The sequence below is a fragment of the Ochlerotatus camptorhynchus genome, unplaced genomic scaffold (assembly GCF_037179485.1).
Source record: "Ochlerotatus camptorhynchus isolate MF236.1 unplaced genomic scaffold, CSIRO-AGI_Acam_v1.1 ptg000324l, whole genome shotgun sequence".
NCBI classification, from domain to species: Eukaryota; Metazoa; Arthropoda; class Insecta; order Diptera; family Culicidae; genus Ochlerotatus; species Ochlerotatus camptorhynchus.
Genome location: NW_027040812.1, coordinates 6,860,581 through 6,884,123, shown reverse-complemented (window position 1 = coordinate 6,884,123; position 23,543 = coordinate 6,860,581).

The following is a 23,543-nucleotide window of genomic DNA, read 5'->3' as shown; positions in this document are numbered from 1 at the left end:
GTATATTGGAATAATATGAGCGTTAAATAAATGCGCCTCCAAAATAATGCAAGTAAACAAAAAATATTGCTCCAAAAATCAAATGAATTTGATAGATTTGCAGCTGCAATAAATAAATTTTGAATGTAGCCGAGCAGCTCTAGATTTGTTACTTGGGAATGCCTTTAAATGTTGATTTGTCAAGGATTAAGATTCATTCAAGCAAACCAATAGATGCATCTGGTAAATGAAGTTTGCTCTAACAGATAATGTACTTAGTTTGCGTGAGCGTTTTTTAATTCGTGAGCAATCGACGTATCATCTTCTTGTTTACATTTAAATTGCTTATTGCACCATTTAGATGTTTTGTTTGAATTTTAGCACAAATGTGAAAAATTGTCCACATCAAACAAATATAAAAAAGTGTCATGCAAATCGAAGAAGATCGTGTCAGAGCGATTCGTCATTTGGCTTTGAACCGCTCTATAAACCGCTGATAAATTGCTGGACCTTGTTCAAAAGGAAAAATATTTTTATTTTGTCTTGTATTGTGACTAAAACTGGGCTATTGCAAACCAACTGAAATAAGCCTACACTGTTGAAACCACTTTCGCTTTCTATAGAGTTTACTGTTGCCGCCGCCATAAAATTACATCAAAGCCGATCAATAAATGTGGTTCAGTGAAGCGCACCCCCAAAAGCATGCAACCTTTCTGCCGAAGCCACCTTCGCTGCTGAAATTGTTCCACGCCCTCGCTGAGTTGCTACTCAGTTGGTACACTCCGGCCTGTATTGATGTTTGCCAAAACGCTTATTGACGTCGGTTTGCCTGTTTCCACTTCGTTTCAGATTTATGATGCTGGCAGACTGTAATTTCTATATGAAATGGCAGTGTTTTCAAATGTTGTGTTTTAAATTCTTCTTGTGATGAATTTGTACTGAAATTTAAAAATCGTTTGTAGAAAACAATTGCGGACACATCATCTGAAATTATAATTTTCAATAAAAATTTCCAACACTGCATCGCAGAACATCCTGGATGAAGTTTTGCCACTTGACGGGTACTATTCACAGTCATCACAAAAAGGAGTGGATCATTCCCACAAGCACCATCTTGGCGGTTAGTCTAGAGAAAGAGAGATCGAGCTATATAGCTATGGAGAAAAGTGTTATATTGTGAAGCCACTTAGACTCCAAGTTGTGCGCGCCCCTCAACAGTCAAGAGAGTTGCAAACATCATCAAACCAGAAGAACGGCCACGCCACCGCCACGAAATGGTGCTATTGGAGCGCGGTAGCACTACGACGCTCAGTGAGCAGTGCAAAACTTTTCGATGAGCTTTCCAATTGAACTGACTGACTGGCTGCAGCTACGTGGGTGGAAGAGGAACATCGTTTTAATGCTATTAATTGGTTACAATTAAATGATTTATACGGCGCAGGGAGTTTCGTTTTGGCATCCCGAGCGAAATGGCGGCCCCCCATCGGAGTCGCTTCAACATTGCCTTGGGCGCGACCGATGAACGAAGACGTAGTGAGGATCATTGATGCTCGCATGTTTGAACTTAGCAATCTCCTAACAACGCCAATGCCAGGCGCAGATTCAAGCTTTTTCCCTGCCAAAGGGCTGAACCATCTTGGCAAGAAAGTTGTCTCTGTCGGCAAGTGTGCTCATCACGCGCAATACATTGTTGCGGGATCTTAATTGGTGCTTAAAATGATGGAGTTTTGACGGAACGTGGAATTGGCCGTCCCGAATTTAATGGGTAAAGTTTATCGCACAGGGCGGATTGATTTATTTCCACGAAATATGCAGTCACGAGAAAGGAAATGTAATTAATGGAAAAAATGAAAAGCCAAAGTAAGACAAAATCAATTTAGCACGTAACTCACAATGAATTATTTCTGCAATTTGGCTCCATCGGGATGACACCGTGCATCGTTTTAATACGTTTCCATCGACGAAACAGTGAATTATGCCGACGTATGCATTTGCATAAAACGTACTCCTCCCTCAACATAGAACCCTTCCGCAGTGGTGAATAGGTTTGATAACTTCACACATTACCACCCGGAACCGGCCTACGCAGACAGTGGAAGTGCGTTGTACGAAAATATGCTGAAATGTACATTTTCTCCCTTCTGGGTTCCGAATGCCGCCGCCCTGCCTTTCGTTTTCATCTATATATCTGTGCCTGGTGTGACTGCTGCCATCGTATCGTTCTGTTGATTTCCCTCTGCGGGAACAATATCGTACGCCCGGAAGCCGATTCCGAATGCCCTTATAGCACTCATCAAACCATTAGCCAGGCGGTCGCGGTACGTTGGCGGCGGGGCGGTTGAACGACAGCGAGGATGTCGCAGAAGTACCATTCCAGGATGGTTTGTATCTTCCGTTTGTCTGTCGGTAGCTGTTTGTATGTATTGCTCACCAGCACGGTAGACGCACAAAAACAACAGACCTGCGACCGGTGCAGACCAACACAGACTGTAGAGTATACGATAATAATTTCTAATTACGTAATGTCCAATAAATTCATTATTAATAACTCTCAAACCGCAAAGCCACTGTACAGTGGGTGTAAGTGCAGTAATGCAATTAAATTTATGCCGAATGGAAATGGGCGTAGGAGACGAAAAAACAGCGACTGTGGCGACCGGCAAATCTGTTCACTGTAATCTACGCACGATTCATTGCGACTAGATACTAGTATGCAAATCCAGCAGTTTCTGTAGTGGAGCTTTAGGAAGGTGCTAATTGGGGAGTTGTGTGGGGGAGTTTTTCTGTTCCAAGTCTGGTACCTTTATGGGAATTAATATCCGTTTGATGTGTTTTTTATTAATTTGAACGTAAGTATGTGAATTTGTGGATACTCGATTGCTTTTCATTTGCTATGGGGAATGAAATTTAGCAACATTTTATGAACAAAAACAAATCAACAGACATAATGGCCCGATCAAAGTCTACTCGGTTCAACGAGGTCTTTGGACAATTTGATTTCGATTCTTCAGCTGACAATCTGCAATGCCGTCTTAGGACACGTCAGCAATGAAAGCACTGGAATAGGAACTTTTTTGACATATCTGCATCAATATTCCAACAGCGATTGTAAGAAGTTGTGTCAGTTACAGACTGCCCCTGTACTGCGAGCGACTTCCGTTTTGGGATATGCAGACGCCAGCTACAGGATGAACATTCTTTTTACTGATTTGATTCTTTTTGCTTGCATTAAGCATTGAGTGTGCAATATGTTTTTATTAGTATTATGTACATGCCCCGTAACGTGAGTAGATCACCTTTTCGTACGTTACGGGATGTAAGATCTAGCACCGATTTCTATCCTGACTAATTCAAACTAGGGGAACAGGATTTTTCAGTAATCCAAGGAACAAATCTTAGTCCTTGTTACTCCTTGTTACTTTTTATGCCTTGTTGATAGTGACAAGACTCGGCTTTTTCCACCGAGGATGATCTTGAAACAAGAAAAAAATGAGTTAGTTAGTCTTCATCTATTTGATTCCTAATCTTCTATTTGTTGTTCCCTAGTTTGAAGTGGTTAAGACTAGGGTTCTGATGGATGGTCATTATCGGTGTCATTCCTTAAATTTGTTGCTAAGGATTCCAATTTTGACTGACAAAGGGGCGCACCTTTGGAGGGTGTGTCAACACTCCGAAGGGTATAAATAGCGGAACCTTTCAGTTAGAATCGGATCCATGCGATAAATGCAAGAGTGGCAACTGTAAAAAAAATCGAATACTTCATCATTTCTCAATAGTGATGGAGTAATACGACATGCACTAAACTAAGGACACAGGATATATTACAATAGATCAAATTACTGGTCGCAGTTGTGTTAGGTACCGAACAGAGGAAAAAAATGTACATGTAATGGAAAATATACGGGGTTTTTTCACCACTTTGAGTGAGCCTGATGCAAAATCTATGCTTTTCCCTATCGTATCTCTCATTAAAATAACACCTCATCGAACAGGTTGAAGCAAGTAAATAAATAAATAAATAATAATTTTGGTTTAAAAAAGCATCCAGGATATTTATTATAACAAATTAAGTCACACACCTCGAATATTTTTCTTAAACCCTATTCATGAGCATATTGTATCATATTGAGCAGAAATTTGCACTACCCAAGCAACATTTTACGTTTTATGAAGTAGGGAAAAGTAGGTAAAGATAGACAAAGATCATTCTCTAGCTAATAAATCATCACACTAAAGCTTCATGTTAGCATTTCCAACCAACTCTGAAAATCGTTAACTTCGCGTATGAAGTAACATAAAAAACACTTTGAAAGAAAATTTACTTTTTCGTACTCAGATTCTGGAACACTCCATCAATAATAAACACTTTGACTAAGAAGTTCCCAAAATTTTAGGTGTCTACGATTTTTAGTTTCAGAGATACTCAACTTGAAATTTGAAAAAATGCTGAAATCATACACGTTTTGCTTTAAAACAAGCCCACATTAAAATATCGTTTTATAATACATTTAATAGTTATTCATATGTTTTTTCATACCATTAGAAAGCGTATGAAATAGTTTTCAATGAGAATGCAATATAGTATGATGGAATAATATTAAAATATAATAAAAATTAAAAAAAAATGATGAAAATAACAAGAAACACATCAAAATAAATTTTTTGTTGGTCAGCCATTTTTTATTCCCAAACATTCCCAGGTAATTTTATGCTCCATGATCGAGTTTTATGTGTATTTTAAGGAGTTCAGAAAAAAAAACTTGCGCAAACTTGCGCCATTTAGAAACAGAGTGTTTTCAAACATTTGATTAGATTAGCTGATTTTCGTGTAATAACATTATTTTCGCGTTACATATTCTCGTCAGTCTAAGCAACGTGCATGCTTCTTTTTACATTGTCTCGTTCTCATGCACACAACTGAAAACCTTGTTTGTTTACATTCTTTTGCTGCCTGCAGATTTATGTATTCAAATCGACCTAATTGTCCAAAATTGTCTATAATCGTTTTTACAACGCTCGAAACTTTCCAGGTGAGTGTGACAATTATTTGCAGCTTCTTTTTCTTCGGCAGCCTTTCCATTTGATATACGTGTTAACCGGTTGTCCTATTATCGGCACCTCTAAATCAGCTGCATTATGTAAAAATCTGGCATGACAAATTTGATCAGACATCAAAATCAGTTTGTAGCTGATTAACCAAGGAATCGTTTGAATACATCTAACAAGATGTTCTGCTGTGCAATTACCGCTTGAAAATTGGTTGCCGAGAATAGTCGTAGATGCCGAAGCCAGTGATGAAAAAGTTCGCGAAAACTCACTATGAATCGCAAACTTTTCCCTTGGTGAACTTCGTGGAATATCGCAAACTTTTCCAACACTAGCCGAAGCCAACATTTACCCTATTTTAAATTTTCACGATGAAACTGTTATATTGAAAAATGTTGTTGAACAACATACTGCATTTAATTTTTGATATAAAAAGCAAAACAACATGACGTTTTAAGAATGTATTGTGATGATGCTTATATGATCATTTATATTTATACCTGTTATTTGTGGCTTTTATCAAAGGTAGAATAAAGCATATGGCAAGGAGAAGTGGAGTCAATCTCAACGAAAAAAAAACAGAGATTTGATTCAGATCATCGGAGTTGGCTCAAATCTAGTTTTGCCATCAAGGAATTCATCGAAGAGGAGCAGAACGTTCCTTCAACATCAAAACGAGGGAGACATTCAAAGCAGTTTGATGAGCTGAGTGAAAGAAGCAAGCGTCGTCTCGTCAACAACGAGGAAGTAAATCCAAAGGTGGACAGCATCGAGAAGGCCTTATTTATTGCGCGACGGACTGCCTATAATGGACGGGACTTTAATCTGGTTAAAGTCATTGGACACCTTATTAAAAACCAAAAACATTAAAAGAAAATATACGCGCAGTTAACAGATGAACGTGAAATGATGTCACCTGAAGAAGCATTTAGTATGTTCATTGAAGCTGGCTTAAGCAAAAGTCAATACGAAGTAATACATCGAGAGGCACCATCAAGATTTCCACCATACAACGTTATCGGGACTTTTAAAAAAAGTATGTACCCCTCCAACTCAATCCATTGAGTAAACCGCGTCCAAAATAAAGGTGAAACTACAGGCTCTGTTGGAGCATACAGTCCAACGAATCATCAAAGTTATTGAGAGGGAACTCGACGAGTTTATGACATCAAATAACCTTGAATATGCAGAATTGATTCTATTGAGTAGTTGGGGCATGGATGGTTCATCCGGTTATTCCCAGTATCATCAAACACTGCCAGACGAATGTCAAGATGATTCTAATGTATTCTCATCAACACTTTCTCCAATACGGTTATGTGTGGCGAATAATCCGAACAAAATTATGTGGTTTAAGTTGATCAACCCAGATCGGGAGGAGCAGGTACGAGCACTATAGGTAACGTTTGTCGACGAGGATTCGCAAATCCTCATCTTTTAAACAGCGTTTTAAATATTAACGAAGAATTAATTGTGAATTAATTACTATCAACAGTCAGGAGCCAATTAATCCAGAAAAAAATGATGCCTATTGCAAAGACAAATACCGACTTTATCTTTCTTTATATGATTGGTATAAAATTCCTGCAACCGTACATAAAGTACTTGCTCATGCTGGAGAAATAACAATTCATTCGCCAGCTCCTCTTGGAATATTAGCAGAAGAAGCAGCAGAAAGTCAGCATAAACAGCTGAAAAAATATCGAACTCACCATGCTAGAAAACGATCCAGAGTCGAAAATTTACATGATGTCTTCATTCGGGAAATGAATGAATCAGATCCATTCATTACTACCATTTGGATGGAGAAAAGAAGTCAATCAAAAAAGCGTTGAGCTATCCCGATATTGTCAAAAGTTTCTTGATATTCGAAGATTCTGAAACCTGCTCAACAGTCGGTGATGATAAATGCAATGCATTGGAAGAACTTATGGAAGCTGTCGACGAAGTTGAAGAAGATTTTGCTAGGGATGATAGAGTGTCGAATAATAAAAATGTGCAATATCGAGAAAACAAAAAAAAAAAAAATTGAAATAAAATTTATACCGTTTCTCCCATTTTTTTTATTATAGTCACTTAAACACTCTTGGGTCATTCGCGACTTGTCTGAGTGAGATTTGAACTCGTAACTTTGGCGTGAGAGGTACGGATGTTAACCACTACGCCAGAGTCGTACCCGTAAAAGTTAATTTAATCCCCCCAGTTTTCACTCATTCTGTTAACTTTCCTGAAATAAACTAAGAAGAACGAATATAACCATTCTTTTAAATGGAAGCTATGTTGTAAAATTCACAATATGTTGTCCGTAAGTAAATGTTGCAGAGAAAGACTTGAAAATATGATCAATAAAGATCAATTAAAAACTAAGCCCTTATCAACACTTGTTCGTGAATCATCAAAATGTGTTCCTCGTCCCTTAGTTAATAATTACAACCATTCAACATCTTACATTGAAGCAAAAATGAAGAAAAATTTTTGTCCGCTTGTTTGTATGGAAATTTCCCATAGTGGTCTGCTCGGTTATCTCAGATGGAGCTTTAACTTAACTTTAACTTAACTTTAACTTAACTTTAACTTAACTTTAACTTAACTTTAACTTAACTTTAACTTAACTTTAACTTAACTTTAACTTAACTTTAACTTAACTTTAACTTAACTTTAACTTAACTTTAACTTAACTTTAACTAAACTTTAACTTAACTTTAACTTAACTTTAACTTAACTTTAACTTAACTTTAACTTAACTTTAACTAAACTTTAACTTAACTTTAACTTAACTTTAACTTAACTTTAACTTAACTTTAACTTAACTTTAACTTAACTTTAACTTAACTTTAACTTAACTTTAACTTAACTTTAACTTAACTTTAACTAAACTTTAACTTAACTTTAACTTAACTTTAACTTAACTTTAACTTAACTTTAACTAAACTTTAACTTAACTTTAACTTAACTTTAACTTAACTTTAACTTAACTTTAACTAAACTTTAACTTAACTTTAACTTAACTTTAACTTAACTTTAACTTAACTTTAACTTAACTTTAACTTAACTTTAACTTAACTTTAACTTAACTTTAACTTAACTTTAACTTAACTTTAACTTAACTTTAACTTAACTTTAACTTAACTTTAACTAAACTTTAACTTAACTTTAACTTAACTTTAACTGAACTTTAACTTAACTTTAACTAAACTTTAACTTAACTTTAACTTAACTTTAACTTAACTTTAACTTAACTTTAACTTAACTTTAACTTAACTTTAACTTAACTTTAACTTAACTTTAACTTAACTTTAACTTAACTTTAACTTAACTTTAACTTAACTTTAACTTAACTTTAACTTAACTTTAACTTAACTTTAACTTAACTTTAACTTAACTTTAACTTAACTTTAACTTAACTTTAACTTAACTTTAACTTAACTTTAACTTAACTTTAACTAAACTTTAACTTAACTTTAACTTAACTTTAACTTAACTTTAACTTAACTTTAACTTTACTTTAACTTAACTTTAACTTAACTTTAACTTAACTTTAACTTAACTTTAACTTAACTTTAACTTAACTTTAACTTAACTTTAACTTAACTTTAACTTAACTTTAACTTAACTTTAACTTAACTTTAACTTAACTTTAACTTAACTTTAACTTAACTTTAACTTAACTTTAACTTAACTTTAACTTAACTTTAACTTAACTTTAACTTAACTTTAACTTAACTTTAACTTAACTTTAACTTAACTTTAACTTAACTTTAACTTAACTTTAACTTAACTTTAACTTAACTTTAACTTAACTTTAACTTAACTTTAACTTAACTTTAACTTAACTTTAACTAAACTTTAACTTAACTTTAACTTAACTTTAACTTAACTTTAACTTAACTTTAACTAAACTTTAACTTAACTTTAACTTAACTTTAACTTAACTTTAACTTAACTTTAACTTAACTTTAACTTAACTTTAACTTAACTTTAACTTAACTTTAACTTAACTTTAACTTAACTTTAACTTAACTTTAACTTAACTTTAACTTAACTTTAACTTAACTTTAACTTAACTTTAACTTAACTTTAACTTAACTTTAACTTAACTTTAACTTAACTTTAACTTAACTTTAACTTAACTTTAACTTAACTCTAACTTAGCTTTACTCACGGTACGCTGAATTACAGTGATGGGTTCCAGCCAATTTAAAAAATACAGCTAACGAATATTGAATGTGGAGGGGCATGAGATTAAACTCATGATTTTTTTTCCTTGATTTATTTTCTGTCGATCTTGTTTTCCGTGCTGAGCACCAATGCTACCGACGCCAGGGAGGCAGCTCCCACACCTGGACCTTACCTATCGACCCTTCAAGTCATGAACCGTGGACCAACGGCTTTACTTCCGTTTAGGCGTGTTTAGAGATGTTATGATTTATTTTATCATTAGGGTGACCATCTCCATGTTAGGGTGATCCGAAAAACCTTTTTTTTTCTTTTTTTTTTTAATTCATAACTCTTGAACCTCTGGCCCATTTTAAAGATAAAAATATAAAATGAAAGGTAACTGAAAATATTTTTAGGACAAGTATAATAGTACTTTTTTTTTTAATGTGTCTATTTTTCCAGGCTCATTTGCCGTAGCTTTGCGGAGCCGATATTCATTGTTTAGGTTACAAAATTTCTTAAGACTAACGTTAGTAAAGCGGGGGCCGATTACTCGCGGCTATCTCGAGGTAAGGGGTAACAAATTGTAACAAATGGATGGCAGGGTAGGGATTGAGAACACAAGGTTTGGAGAGCAATGTGCTCTTGATCTCGAACTAAGCTACCAACTGATGAAAAAGACAAACATGGGGGTACACCGATGGGCAGCTAACAACTTGGGGGAACACAAGATGACACTAACTACTAAATCCTCAGATCTATCCGTTTTAAAAACACATATATTAAATTGCAATAGTCGAGATCTCGGCTCGCCAAGATGTCTCTAACAGGCCGCATGGGTTGTTTTCCTCGGGCCCTGAGGGATGCGGATAACTCGGATCTAGCAACACAATGGAGGGTACATGACCAAAGTACGTGGTCGATATCGTGATAGCCACTACCACAAGCGCACAAATTGCTGCCTGCGAGCCCGATTCGGAAGAAATGCGAGTCTAACGAGTAGTATTGGACATGAGCCTTGATATGACACGTATAAAGTCACGGCTCATGTCCAATCCTTTGAACCATGGCTTTTTCGATACCTGTGGGAGAATAGAATGTAACCATCTTCCCAGATCACTCTCATTCCATTTTTGTTGCCAGTTGGTGAGGACGTGCTGACGGGTAATTGAGAAAAATTCCGCAAAGGCGATTTGTCGGTCAAAAATATCGCCTTCCATAGCGCCCACCTTAGCTAGCGAGTCCGCTTTCTCATTGCCCGGAATTGAGCAATGAGATGGGACCCAAACTAAGGTGATGGTATAGGAGCAGTTAGATAAAGTACTCAATTTAGCTCGGATTTCGGTCAGGAAATACGAGGAGTGCTTCATCGGCCTCATTGATCGAATAGCCTCCAACGAGCTAAGGCTATCTGTAAAAATAAAATAGTGATCAGATGGTAGTGAGGCAATTTGCTCTACTGCGTAAAATATGGCTGCTAGTTCCGCAACGTATACGGAACAGGGTTTTTGCAGTTGATATGAGGCGCTATGAAATTCGTTGAATACTCCAAATCCAGTGGAAGCGTTTATAGTTGACCCATCTGTTAAAAAACTCTTATTGTTACTAACATGGTGGTACTTGTTTGCAAAAATTAAGGGAACAACCATCGACCGATGGTGATCTGGTATTCCACGGATTTCTTGCAACATGGTCAGATCAAATTTACAGAGGAACTATAAAAGTCTTGGAGGCAAACACGAGAGGAATTGAATGAAGAAGGGCCTATCTCCAGCGTCATGTACTCGTAATAGAGACTCATGAATCTTGTTTGAGGATTTCTGTCGAGCAGCTTCTCAAAATTTTCTATTACCAATGGGTTCATTACTTCACAACGGATAAGAAACCGGAAGGACAGTTCCGCGAAACGATCTGTCAGTGGGAGAACACCCGCAAGTACTTCGAGGCTCATCGTATGCGTCGAGTGCATACAGCCAAGCGCGATTCGGAGGCAACGGTATTGAACCCGTTGCAGCTTCAGGATATGTGTTTTCGCCGCGGATTGAAAACAGAAGCTACCGTACTCTAGAACCGACAAGATGGTTGTTCGATACAACCTGATCTTCCGGGTGTGCTCCCCACCAAGTTCCAGTAATTGTACGAAGAAAATTGATTCTTTGTTGGCATTTTTGTTTCACATACGCAATATGTTTTCCCCATGTGCTTTTGGAATCGAACCAGACACCTAAATACTTGAAAGATATACTTTGAGTGATTGTTCTACCCTTTAGTTGAAGCTGTAACTGTGCATGATGATGATCCTAGAAAAAAACAACCAACTCAGTTTTCTCCGCAGAGAATTCGATACCCAGCTTCATAGCCCAAGTAGACAAATTGTCTAAGGTATCTTGCAATGGTCCTTGCAGGTCCGGTGCACTTGGCCCTATAACGGACACAACCCCGTCATCTGCAAGCTGCCTTAGCGAACAATTTTCATCAAGACAACCATCAATGTCTTTTACATAAAAATTATAAAGAAGGGGGCTTAAACATGAGCCCTGGGGGAGACCCATGTAACTAATTCGTGAAGTTGTCGAGTTTCCATGAGAAAAGCTCATATATTTCTCAGACAACAAGTTGCTCAAATAGTTGTTCATAATTGGTGAAAGCCCACTATCGTGGAGTTTATCCGAAAGGACATTGATACAAACAGAATCAAAAGCCCCCTTAATGTCCAAGAAAACTGAACCCATTTGCTGTTTTTGCGCATAGGCCAGTTGAATTTCAGTTGAAAGCAACGCAAGACAGTCGCTCGTTCCTTTGCCTCTCCGAAATCCAAATTGCGTATCTGAAAGTAAACCATTCGACTCGACCCATTTGTCTAGACGAAAAAGAATCATTTTCTCCAACAATTTCCGTATACAGGACAGCATCGCGATGGGACGGTACGAGTTATAATCCGACGCGGGTTTACCAAGTTTTCGAATGGCGATAACTCTCACTTGCCTCCAGTCATCCGGAACAATGTTGTGCTCCAGAAATTGATTGAATAAGTTCAACAAGCGTCTCTTCGCGACATCTGGGAGATTTTTAAGCAAGTTGAACTTGATTCTATCCATTCCTGGAGCTGAATTGTTACATGAAAGGAGAGCAAGTGAGAATTCCACCATCGAAAACGGGGAATCTATTTCGTTATTACCCGACGGACGATCACGAACGTTGGTTTGAACCGACACCGAATCCGGGCAAACTTTCCGCGCGAAGCTGAATATCCAACTGTCCGAGTACTCCTTGTCTTCGTTAATCGGTGTAGACGCGTTTCGCATTCTCCTGCCGACATTCCAGAGTGTTCTCATGGAAGTCTCTCGCGACAAACCATCGACGAACAAGTATAATAGTACTTAAAAACTGGGATTTAAAAACATTGATTGTATTTGTTTTTTTTTTAATGATTTTTATGGTTTGTGGACACTGGGAGCAATATGTTTTTTTTTTATATTTTTTCTTGAAAACAAGACTCTATGCGTCTCCATTGATTTACAACAACTTTAACATGCTAACGACGCATGGTAGTTTTATCACAGAGGAGTATTGAGCGAAACCCAAAACTTGAAAACCTAAAAAATAGGGGAAATGGCTCTAATGTTGGCCTATGCATCTAAGATTGAGACCATCGCTAAAAATCTGCTATTTATCAATTTTATGTAGATGAACATTGGGACGGTTCGAATGGAAATTTTTGGTCGCTATTGAAAGTTTAGTCGATTACTGAATTTATGTATGGGCCCAAATAAGCGGCATTTAGGCCGACATCACATCAATTTCCCCTATAACTCAAAAACGAAAATAAAAGCACACCGCACATTTTTTGAAATGTTGTGTAAAAAGCCTAAATTTTTATTAAAAATATTAGCACATATTGTGAAAAACTACACGCAGAAAAACAACGCGTATTAGAATCAAATACATTGAATTTTTAATTTAAACTCATGTTTTTTTTTTTTTAATAAAAAAAATCTTTGTTTCTAATGTACAGCAGCGTTCATTCTACAAAGTCGTTATTAGAAACAAATACCTTGCTTTTTAATATTTTTTTTCTAGAGTAAGACCTTATTTTTTGTGGATTGCCATTTTATTACATGACTCAAACAGAAAAAAAAATGATTCCTCAAAGGAAGAATTGATTGAAGAGCTGGAGGTAGAAATTATCGATGCAGAAGATTTGAAATGCCAGCGCCGGTAGTGTAGTGGTAAGCGTGACTGCTCTCTCGCCCCAATGGGTCTGGGTTCAATCCCAGTTGAGGTCGGTGGGATTTTTCTGAGGCATACAAATCTCTGGTCACGTCTTCCTTAGGAAGGGAAGTAAAGCCGTTGGTCCCGGCCCATGTGTGTTGAATGGGTGCGATATCCTACGCAGGTGTGGAAGCTGCCTTCCTGCACATTCGATTGCCGTCAATGGATGGCAAACGATGTCCGTCGGTGATTGGCACTAGATTGCGGAACAGAGACCGACGTTAAATAAAGGAAAGAAGAAGAAGATTTGAAATAATTTAAATAATTTAAATTATTGTATTTGAACGAAGAAGTAGTTGGTGCTTTATAGGTAGGAAAATTCTAATTTAATGCATTTCTGCCCTATAAATAAATGTATTTTTTTCAGCGAATCGATGCAAAGTTCACATCTTGACATCATCATTACACAACGTAAACGAAATATTTGTTATTTAGATACTGTAGTTTTGTAAGTAAAATAAATATTGTTTGACATCCAAAAAAGTTATTTTAATTATTTTATTTAATCAAAAATTCAAAACAATTAATATGGAAAATAAATCAAATATCAGGTTATTTACATCAAATGATATTTTTTTAGAATCAACAAAATATTTTCTATGAAACAAAAAGCATAGTTTTTGTAGCAAAAAGAAACGCGTGATTGGAACAAAATATATTTATTTTGATTCAAGAAACGTCATGATAGAATCAAAGAAAAATATTGTTGAATTTACTCACAGTCACATGCAGAGTTGATTCTAAAAACAACAAACAGGTTTTTAGAATCTAATCAAATTTACTTTTGAATCAAAGAAAAAATCTGCATAGGCCTTGAGTCTACAATATTTTTTGTTAAATTCAATATGATTTATTTTTGAAATTAAAAGCCATTTCTCTGCGTGCATAAAGAAAACAAATACAACCACTGATTTTATTACTTAATCCCAATTGTATAAATACCTTATTTTTTCTTAAAAATTTTTTTAGGTACCTTTTATTTGATATGTTGATCTTTGCAATTGGCTCAGTGGATCAAAATTTGAAAAAAAGTCATTTTTGAAAAAAAGAAATCATTTTTTGGACCACCCTAACATGGAAATGGTCAACCTTAAGACAAAACATACAGGTTTAAAATTTTGCGTTCAGGAACAAAACTACAATTTTTTACGAAATTCTTATAACCACTATATCGTTTTGCTATGGAATGGCTGCATGAGTAGTTCTGTCGAAGTATAAAATTTGATCAGTCTTGTAAGTGAATAATTGAAAATTTGGAGAAATAAAGTTCTTACGTAAATTTCGATTCCTGGTGGAGGTGAAACCCGTGCTTCCAATTTTCAACACAGCAACTACTCAGCACACACTACTGGATGAAAGCTGGATAGATGCACTGAAAATGTATTTTTGTTATTACACTAAAAACCGTTTCGTAAAAATGAATATCGTACATAAAACACATCTTTCATAAATGGTACGAAACATTGGTTTTTCCTGTCATCTGGCGCAATGTCAATATTACGCCTTATTCGTATAATATACAAATTCATATTCGTACAATCAAACCAACAACTGCGCTTATTGTCTCCTAAAGTGCTGATTGTGTGTTGAAGATGGTATACTATTTTTTTTTAATATTGTCGGTTTGACCAATACATGCAAGCTACCACAAAAAATCAAATTACTGGTCCCGGTGGTTTTATGTGAGAGAAAAAAATAAAATTGAAGCTGCAGAAAAAGCAAACGAAATCGAATTACCGTTCCATGAGTGCTTCTTATTCGCCTTTAGCTTTACCTTTTCTCGTAGCACAAGAAGAGCAATGGATAAAACACAGATCTGACGATCGCAAGGTTCATGATTCGAATCCAGTCTGATGCCTATTCTTATTTTTTTGTCATGTTTATTCCTTCCAATGAAGAAGTTATTTTTACCCATCCTCACCAACACACTCTACATTTTTCAGTTTCCACAATCAACACTTGTGGCCACGCTGGTTGGGTGTAGTGGCAGTTTTGACGAAACTAGCTTCATACAATGTACAAATCCATTGCGTTGCAGAAAACATCGAATAAACGAGCGATATCGTTGTATAAACGAAATTTTATTTTCAGTGTAATGATAAGGGGCTGTCCATAAACTACGTAGACGGTTGGGGGGGAGGGAGGGGTTCCAAAAATGTCTACGTTTGTCTACGGGGGGGGGGGAGGGGTGAAGGTCCTGTCTACGTGGTTTTATTAGAATAATTTTTTATGTATTTAGCCGCTTACTATTGTGATGCTTCCATCTACAAATTTATTCCGAATAGAACATTTTCATTGAGAGATCAAGAACAAAACCACAAAATATCCCAATCATTGAACATTTTGAGGAAACATTACCACAGGAATAAACAGTTGAATTGCATAAAATTTGGTGTGCCTCAATCCATTTTTTTATAAATCAGGATGCGACGCTGACCGAATTATTGGCCTTTTTGGATTATTGATTAGTTGTTAAGTCTATGAAATTCAAATGACCACTATCTGGAGTATTATGCAGTTAGAATAAAATATAAGGTCAGCAGCGAAATGCTGTTCCAATTCATCTAAAAGGATTCCATTTCGCTTAGTGCAAACGGTTGAAGGCCGGCGCACAATGCATAAAGTGTCACGCACATTTGATCCGGTTGTAATACGTTCCTGCAAAATAAAAGCTCAATCTATTGTCTAACTATCAAATTTGCATCAACGCTTCGCAAACGAAACAAATGTGTGTGAGCCTTAAGTAAGATTTGACAAATTAGCTGGATATTCAAATTATTTTGCAGTATCATTTAAGGAGAGACCCAGGAAGAGTTGGAGATAAGTGGAAATAGGTTGTGGATACCAACGCTATTCGCATAACAGTTCCATGTATATAGGAAATCCTTAGGACATAGTAATACGAATAGATATTCTCTCTTTTTTACACAAAATTTAAAAAAATCAGCGATGTTATCAGTTATCAAGTTTTGTGTTTTTACTCAATACTCCTTAGCGACTAGACTACCATACGTCTCCATTGATACATAGCTAACATAAATCAAAAAAGACAAGTAGAGTATTATCAACATATTTCTCCTAAGAAGCATTTTTAATTACCTTTCATTTTATATTTTGATCTTTGGAATCGGCCGTGCGGTTCAAAAATTGACTTAAAAAAAATCGTTTTTGAAAAAAAAAATCCATTGGTAATCTTGGTCAGGATTACTAGTTTATGCTAAGTGCTCATAATTATTACACAAATAATGCTTATGCTCATAGATTCTCATACAAGTGTATCCGTGGCATTAGTAAATCATCTCAGCCAGGGTGCCTTCCATTCATTTTGACTCATAAAATGTTTTAAGAAGTTATGGAATAATAAGATATTATGAAAATATTTTGATTGTGTAAACAACAAGAAAAGATTGTAAAGTTTGTATTTGACACATAATATCTGCCAATTTTGCTACATGAGAGTCGCGATAAGCGATTTTGTAATTTATCTCACCCACTCTTCGCTCTTCACTCTTCGCGAAGAGGCGATCAGAAAAACGCTCATTGTGACTCTTTCAAAGCTAAATTTGCAGGTTTGATGTGTCAAACACAAACTTAACAATCTTTTCTTATTACTTACACATACAACATATCATCATATTATCTTATTATTCCATAATTTGATAAAACATTTTTTTAGTCAAAATGAATGGAAGGCACCCTGATCTCAGCAATCCACGAAAAACCCGCATGGAAAATCCGGAAAACCATTGCCAGGGTGAAACATTTTTTCTTATAATTTTTTATGCTTGAATAAGGTACACCGGGGTAAGTTGAAAATAAAGGCGTAACTATTAGCAGAAGTGTGATATCACTGTGATTGAACAGAGTAGTTCCAGGCCAAATAGCAAAAAAAAAATGATTTTCAGACTCGACCTTCTCCGATTTGCATAAAACTTTATATAAATAGTTGCCTTGTATGGTAAATCATTCACATTTCAGCTAAAATTAAGCCATTTTGAATCATGCAAAAAGTTTCAAAATGGCGTATTTAAAATATTTCAATAAATCCACGAAAACGCCACAACAAATCGAAATGACATCTGAGACAATGTTGTAGGAAGAAATCAATGCTTTTCAGAAAAAATATAAATGGTACAAAAATTTACGAAATTTTTGGTAAAAATCTAAAAAGTGTTTAAAACATTAATAACAGAAATGACCCTCTTTAATATTTTCGAACCATTTTTATTAAAAAGCATACTCAAAGTTCTATTTTTTGTGAAATTTTCAAGTTGGACACTTAAAAATTGACAATAATCATGGAAAAACTTTAAAACTTTTTGTTTATACAACTTTTTGCAAGTTTTTCCACAGAAAACAATTTATTAGGTCCAAAGAATTAAATTGTGTTCAACTATATACCAAAAAATCGTCTAAACAAAAAGTTAAAATATTTGATTAACAGTTGTTGTTTTATGATTTTTATCAATTTTTAAGTGTCCAACATGAAAATTTCACAAAAAATAGAATTTTTCATAATGGACACTTAAAAATTGATAAATATCATAGAACAAGAACTTCTAGTCAAATGTTTTAACTTTTTGTTAAAACGATTTGTTGGTATGTTGTTGCACACAATTTGATTGCTTAGACCTAATAAATTGTTTTCTGTAAAAAAAACTTACAAAAACTAGTACATATAAACAACAAGTCTTAGATTTATGCCATGATTTTTGTCAATTTTTAAGTGTTCAACTTGAAAATTTCACAATACAATAGAACTTTGAGTATGCTTTTTAATAAAAATGGTTCAAAAATATTGAAGAGGGTCATTTTCTGTTTTTAAAGTTTTTAACACTTTTATGGATTTGTACCAAAAGTTACATTAATTTGGTGAATCTTTTATATTTTTTCTGAAAAGCATTTTTTTCCTACAATTTTGTCTCCGACGTCATTTTGATCGTCTGATCGATTCGTCATTTGGCGTGGAACAACGCAGTGCAATAAGCACCTATATGCATTTTTTTTTACTGTTAAAACAAGTAGTTGGAAGTAGTTATCTTCCCCAAAAAGATGAATTTTGTATAATTTAATCCAGTGATGTACATATGAAGGCCAGTTAGAGTGATTGTACACAAAATTTCGGTCACACTAATTTTCCGAAATATTTAAAGCATTTCAACTTGCCCCATATTTTTGCACCCCATAGGATAAAATGAAATGAGTACAGGAGCAAGTTAAAATGGATGATGATTGTCACAATCTCATTACAAAAAAACAGTGCAGTTGGTTGGAGGACAAACCGGAAATAGTAGTGATTGATGACGAGTAATTGATTGTTGCTCTATCCGATCATTTAAAATGTTTTTCATTGTTACAAATTATTATAACGCATAAATGTATTATGCATTTACAGACAGACTGGGGTCAACTTATTGTAGTAACACTAAATATGTTCATATTGCTAATAAATTACATTTATATTGCGAGTAGTTGTCAACAATTGAAAGTATTTTGTTAAATGTTTATTTCATTGTACTACACTACCAACCGTACACTACAGTACAGAAACTTCGTAAAAAAGCCCGGAAGCTTTTCAATAGGGCTAAACGAACACAACAGTGGGAACAATATAAGAAATCCCTCACCACTTATAATAAGGAAATACGGAGATCAAAGAGGATACACTGGAGGCATACATGTGAGAACATTGAAAATACTCCAGTAACTGCTAGGTTGCAGAAAATACTCGCTAAAGATCATTCCAATGGTCTGAGCACTTTGAAAAAAGAGGATGGCTCTTTTACTACTTTTACAAATGAAACGTTAGAGTTGATGATGAGAACGCATTTTCTATGTTCTATTATTAATTCAAACGAAGACCAAAACGTAACGACAACAGCAATTGGTATCGATGAAAACAGGACGGATATTCATGAAATATTGAATAAAACGACTGAGTTAGACAGAACAAGAGCTGATGCTTGCACTTTGGCCAACAAAATCCATACTGAAAGAAAAGTTGAATGGGCGATTGACTCCTTTGAATCTTTCAAGTCACCAGGTAGGGATGGATTTTTTTCCTGTACTACTACAGAAGGGAAAAGCGGTTTAATACATATTCTAACAAAGATATTTCGAGCAAGCTTAATATTAAGCTATATACCGGCAGTGTGGCGACAAGTGCGGGTTATTTTTATCCCCAAGGCTAATAAAAAGGATAAAACTTCACCAAAATCCTTCAGGCTTATCGTCTGTTTTGCTAAAAATAATGGAAAAAAAAAATAGATGAACACAAAGTCATCATATTTAGTTACTAATCCTCTGAGCAAATATCAGTTTGCATACCAGGAAGGTAAGTCATCAGTAACAGCACTGCATACGGTTGTTACAAAACTAGAAAGATCTTTTGAAGCAAAAGAAATTTCACTTGCTACATTCCTTGACATTGAAGGTGCATTCGATAATTCATCTCACGATTCAATGACTACAGCTATGATGAACGTGGTTTCGATCAAAGCATTGTTAATTGGATCAATGAAATGTTATCAAAAAGAGAAATATCAGCAAACCTTGGAAGCTCACTCATCACTGTAAGAGGATGCCCGCAAGGAGGCGTGTTATCACCTCTATTGTGGTCTTTAATAGTTGATGATCTTCTCAAAAATTTAATAGCCCAAGGCTTCGAAATAATTGGCTTCGCAGATGATATAGTCATAACTGTACGTGGCAAATATGATTGTATTATCGCTAACAGAATGAAAATTGCTTTAAATGTTGTCTCATCGTGGTGTGATAGGGAGAATTAAACATAAATCCTTCTAAAACTACTATCGTGCCATTTACGCGAAGGAAGAAATTTTCATTAGATAGCATATTATTGGAAGGCACACTTTTGGAACTTTCTAATGCTGTCAAATATCTTGGAGTAATCCTTGATAGTAAATTTAATTGGAATATGCAGCTAGAGCAGGCAATAAACAAAGCTACTAATGCTCTATGGATATGCAAAAGAACATTCGGTAAACAGTGGGGACTGAAGCCGAAAATGATCCATTGGTTTTACTCGGCAATTGTGAAACCCAGGATTACTTATGGTGCATTGGTCTGGTGGCCAAAAACAAAAGAGAGTGTTGCTCAGAGAAAGTTATAAAAACTCCACAGGTTAGCCACTCTCTCAATAACAGGTGCAATGAGAAGTACACCATCGAAGGCATTGGATGCTTTGCTTTATATGCTACCATTGCATCAATTTGTACAATTAGAAGCCGAAAAGTGTGCTCTAAGGATTACAAGGTCAGTGAAACTCTTTGAAGGAGACCTTAGATGAGATCTTAGGATTCTAAAAACTGTTAGTATCAACTCTCTAGTAAGGAACAACGAAGACTGGATGGAGAAAAGATACAATTTCAATCGACTTTTTCAAGTAGTTGACCCTGGGCGTAATTCATGGCAATTTGGTGGCCCGGTTCTTTGTCCAGGATCGATTTTTCTATACAGATGGTTCAAGATTGAACAATCAAGTGGGAGCAGGAGTAACTTTTTTTTTTTTTTTAATTTATTTATTTCGTCAACCAACGTAGACTAGTACCGTTCTGATTCATATTTCGGACAGCTTCATATTTCGGACACTTTCATTTTTAATTAAATATTACATCCAGTTAGAAACAAAGTAATAATGTTAGATGATCGGGGAGGGCACTAGTCAAAAAAATTTAAAATTTACAAGACATGTGGATCATATTCGACCGAGATAATCAACTTTTAAAAGTGTCCGAAATTCGAGTTTAAGTGTCCGAAATTTGAATCAGCACGGTACATATTAGAATACAGTTTTGTTTTCTTAAATTTATTTATTTATTTCGTCAACTTTGGACAAAAGGTTAAAAGTATAATTTTTTCTTTAATATAATTTAAGCAGTGTCAGCTTTCCTATTTTTTATGAGTTATAATGCCTTATGGAGTAAAAATATTGTTTTAGTTTATGCCGAGACATTTCCTGCTAAATGATATTAAGTTACATTTTTTACATTCAATTCTAGTAGACTTTTTTTGCACCATATGTAGAATATGTGTATTTCATTCCGGAATATATTGATGTCTTCTTCATTTCTTATTTCTAAAAAGAGCTTCATGTCGTCGGCAGGGATAGAAATATCGGTTCCTATGGGCAGATGGTCAAGCCATGTTCCAAGCTAAAATCCATGCAATTTTAGAGTGTTCCATTATATGTTTGCGTAGAAACTGTAAGAATTCAAATATATGCGTCATGTCCGACAGTCAAGCTGCTCTAAATGCATTAAAGTCGGCGACATGTACATCGAAGCTTGTCTGGCAGTGTGTTCAATCACTTCACGGCCACTTAAAATATTGAAGCAGTGATCGGAGGAAGTGCTTTGTGTGGTTGACGGCCCAGCAGATGTCATGGAAGTTGTCTGGCTGGATAACGTTTCTGTTGAGTTGCCTCCTGATGAGATGTTGTTCAATAATTCAGACATGGAGTTCCCGGTGATTGACAATTTCAACGTTTGGTGTTGAGCAACCTTTTGAAGACTATATGGAGAGTCACTATTAAGGTTTTTTATTTTTTTATTTTTTTTTATTTTTCTTTACTTCTTACTTTACTCTTGAGTTTTTTTTTCTTAGTTATATCTACGTATACAAATAAAAATTTGAATTTGTTGTTTTTCAGAAGAATTCTATTTTTTTGGTTTTCAGCGTATTTAGGAGCATTGGAAAAAAACCACGTAGACAGGTAGGGGGGGGGGGGGGGAGTTGCTAAATATCTACGGTTGTCTACGAGGGGGGAGGGGGGTGTTGGAAATGGAGAAAAATCTGTCTACGTAGTTTATGGACAGCCCCTAAACAAACCAACGTGGGTTTCAGTTATTCGTATCATATACTTCAACGAGCTTTGCAGCTCTTTTTATTCAAACCAGGTGCAATATTTACAATACATGTTATTCATACCTCTCTATACCTAATAACGGCTTTAAATGGCGTTAATGTGTGATAGGGAGATGCGTTGCTCATCCAAACGATCGGTTTTAAATGACGTAGCGTTTGAGGGGGAAGGGGTTCAGGAGTTGTGACCGACCATTTACTAAATCCGATCAAGATATATTGCAGTTTTTCATGAAAAAACGCAAGATGATTATGTCATGTCATTAGGCTGAATATGACATGGCCTAAGCTAGTGGAGAACTAACGCGCCTGTGGTGTTTTTGCACGAAAGGTGTTGCATATCATATCATCTATGGTAGGGGCAGAAAGAATACGGATCGATTAGGTGGAAGGCGACCTGCAGCCATGGATCGAGTGAAATGTAGACGACTTCTGTGTACAGAAAAGGACAACCAGGCATTGGAGTTAGTTTGACTAATCGCATGATTGCAAAACCTCAGAATGTACACGAATAAGAGGCTTCAGATTTATTGGCAAATTAACATGCAACTCATTCGATAACACTAAAATGATACATCGTCATACTGATCGAACTGTCTGTTCCGATCATGCTTCCAACAGTTCGCATTTACCGCAGCTCAGCTGAGGTGTCTAACTGCAAGAATTTATTCCCATCAACACCTGCTACTCTCAGCCTTTCTGTTCCGCGAACCAATTAGCATATTCTTGCCGTTCACCAATCGCATAAAATTAAACTAAAACAAACTATTACAAATTAATATTTATCAAATTGACAAGTGTGAAGCGGACAAGCACCGATTTTGCGCAAATTATCATCGCCTCCCGCAAACGTACGCGAACAAGAATGCTCGTTTTCGTGAACACTTACGAGAGCCAATAAAATGCGAAGAAAAATGCTCGCCTGTCAAAGACGACAGCCGCAACGATGATCGTCATCTCTTTCTCCGGTCGCGTCGCCGTCGAATGGGTTCGACGCGTGGAGTGAGGTGTCAGAACATACGGCAGTAGGACCGGTGAGCAGGAACTGAACAAGTTTGTCGTGGCGAGGTGATAAAAGAGAAGCAATAAATGTTCGAAATCAAGTGTGCGATAATAAATCAACAGTTTTAATTCACAGCGAACAAATACCGCGACACAGAAACAAGACCATCCAGGCGGCTGAAGTAGTTAACAACTCAGCATTA